At 42.3% G+C, this 2,973-nt stretch overlaps 1 long non-coding RNA gene across 1 annotated transcript; it reads right to left on the bottom strand.

The window, feature by feature from the left end:
- Positions 1 to 1,286: 1,286 nt before the first annotated feature.
- LOC137151281 (uncharacterized) lies at positions 1,287 to 2,677 on the bottom strand. The gene is made up of 2 exons (XR_010919227.1): positions 2,564 to 2,677; positions 1,287 to 2,083 (listed from the first exon to the last, which is right to left on the bottom strand). It is a non-coding gene; the product is annotated as an uncharacterized lncRNA (long non-coding RNA).
- Between the last annotated feature and the right edge of the window lie 296 nt (positions 2,678 to 2,973).

Here is a 2,973-nt window from a genome sequence, read left to right as displayed (position 1 = left end):
TGATAGTTTTGCACTACAGACAATACCATCAAAACCAGTTGTCTTTAAAAGAGTCGAGATGAACAGTATTGAGCAGTCTCCTGATCCCAACCACAAAACTGCCCTCACATAAAACACACATTCTGCTCCAAAACAAAAACTTGGGCACAACGTTTTTCAAGATAAAAATAAAAGTTTCAGTGTGATTTTTCGTCCACTTACAGGAGAAACCAGATAACGGAAATAGGTTGGTCAAAAGCCAGTCAAGCTACTAGAAATACTATTAACTATTATTTCATTCCTGATCCTCACCTATTGCAACAGCCTATCCAGCAACCAAATCACGTCACTGTTCCAAAGACTCTGAAAAAGATAAAGACACAGGCTGAGGGGAAATAGAGATTTCTGCCTCAAGTCTTCTCCCTTCGACAGATTCTAGTGCAAGACAAAATGAACAATGTAGGAGTGGAGAGGAAAGTTCCAAAGAAGTTGCAGCCAGCGGCTGGGTTGGGAAGAGAAAGGCAGCTCCCAAGTTAAAAATGACTACTTCTAAATGTATCAAGCAGTTGCATCAATGATTGTACAGTGAACCCACTGTGCTCTTGAAAGTGCCAGGCAGACATGTTCAGGAATAAAGGATGCTTGCTGTGCATGTAAATGTACCTGCTGAATGTACCAGGCATGTTCCCATGGATGTTCAGTGGAGTGCACCAGCTGTACTATGGAATGGACCAAAGAAAGCTCTCACAATTCTAGTCTGAGGGGAGGAATTATTTCTTGTCCCTTACTTAGAACACTACAGTTAATACATCCCAGAATGATTTTTTTTTTTGCAATAGTATTACATAGTTGACTCATATTTAGTTTGTGGTCCACTAAAATCCCCACACCCTTTTCTCTAGTACTCTTTCCTAGGCAGTCATTTCTCATTTTCTACTTGTGCAATTGATTATTCCTTCCTAAGTTTAATATTTTGGATTTGTCCTTATTGAATTTAATTCTATTTATTTCAAACCATTACTCTAGTGTGTCAAGATCATTTTGAATTCTAATCCTGTCCTCTAAAGTGCTTGTAACCCTTCCCAGCTTGGTATACAACTATAGGACTTCTCCAGCAGACAGCTTACTAGTTGAAGCGGGGGATCAGGTTTTCTACTGGGTGTGCATTTTATTAAGTATTAAAATAGACATTAAAGACACTTTAAATATCCACCCAATAAGTTTAATTCTATTTTATGTATAGGAGAGAGAACTAATAGGTGTGCAGATGAAACCCCTTCTATCATTGAGACAAGATCCTTTATGAATTAATACATGGTTGCTTTTATTACAGGTCACAAAAAGGGAAATTTCTGGCATTCAGACAGCGACACATCAATCACTTGTCTTCACTGCTCTAATGTTGCATAGCTTACATTAGAAATGATGCTTTCATGGTCAACAGAAGAAATGTAATGTGCTTTAACAACATCCAAAGTAAATTATTTCATAGAATAACTAAATTCAAATAACTCTGAAAAAGCTCTTTTCAGAGCACATCCCTACATTGGGGGAACTTATGGAGGCAGACTCCCCGGACCATATGGGGAACACATACTTCTACACCCCTCAAGGGGTGCACCAGACTTTCCGAGAGCCCAGACCATTCTGGCTGATGTGTAGTGGTGGTAGGATCATGGCCCCATCTCCTCCCCATTCCTTTTGGAAAGTTTATATTGCAAAGAGATGGCAGAGACTGCAGATGGGCCTCAGAGAGAGAGAGAGAGAGTTTAAAAATGGTAATGCTAAGAGAACTAAGGTGATATGGTAAAATTCACCCCTGTCCACAAGGTGCATATGTAACCCTTGTTACACCACATAAGCACGTGTCTAGGAGTGCTCTAGGCCTGTACATATGTAAATAATTCATTGGTACAGTGCCTGTTGATGGAGCTCAAAAGCAAGTAGCAACTGCTGGATTTTGTAAGACCAATAAAACTTGACGATGTTCCCTGCAAACAGCTTCCTGTGTCCAAGTCGTAACAGCCCTATTTTGACAGTTTAACAGGACTTAAGTGGTATATAGGCCTCACGTGGGCTCTCTGCACAGGAGTGAGTTGTAAGCCTGGTGAATAGAAAAATAGATATTACTTTTTAAATGTGAAATGGTAAACATGCAAACAGCAAAAAGCCAGCAGTGCCTATGCAGTGACTGGCTTTACCTCATTGATGAGCAAGCTAATGGTTTTCTTCTGTGAATCACTTCACTAATGAGAACAATTCTAGAATAGAACTGAAGAAACTCCTATTGATTTTGATGTGCTTTGGTTCAGGCTCTTTCTTCTGGGCACCTGAGAACCAGAAACACAACCATGCATAGACTTCAGAGACAGACACCACCATTCCGAAGGACAACTGTCAGGAGACCAGGCTGTACACTGTCAGAGCAGGAGTCAGGCCTACTGGTCAGATTCTAAATACCAGAGCCCCAGGTCAAAGCAGAGTGAGAGCTGGGGATTTGAGCCAAAGGTCAGAAACTGAAGAGTCTGAATGCCAGAGCCCAGAGTCAAGACAGAACCAGGGCAGAGGGTCAGAACCAGCTTACCTAGAGTCAGGGAAGGCAAGGACAAGGTTGGGTGTCGGGCAGAGTCTAGGCTGGAGTAAGACAGGTACAGCACTTGGAGCAAGGCAAGCCCAGGAAGACACCTACTCCACAGACATGTATACTGAGCAGCCATTGATCTGCTGCAGCTGTTGGGTTTAAGAGCAAGCCACTTGCTGCCTTAGCCAATCAGGTGGTTCTGGTGTGGCTCAACTGCACTTGCTGGCTGCCTGATGACTGGGCAGGTGCAGCTACAGGCCCCCATGGGTGAGCGGTGGAACATGGTAATCATGGACAGGTACCAATATTGGAATGATATTACACCCAAGTGGGAAAGGAACTGAAGAGGGGTAGGACTCCAAGGAGAAAGATGGATCTGGGTAAAGGCAAACGCAAATTTTCTTATAATGGAA

This window comes from Emydura macquarii, unplaced genomic scaffold, assembly GCF_026122565.2.
Source record: "Emydura macquarii macquarii isolate MOO-44397 ecotype Brisbane River unplaced genomic scaffold, CSIRO-AGI_Emac_v2 contig_1045, whole genome shotgun sequence".
Classification (NCBI taxonomy): domain Eukaryota; kingdom Metazoa; phylum Chordata; order Testudines; family Chelidae; genus Emydura; species Emydura macquarii.
The sequence above is the reverse complement of the archived record's forward strand: the minus strand, read 5'-3'. Positions and strand labels throughout refer to the sequence as shown.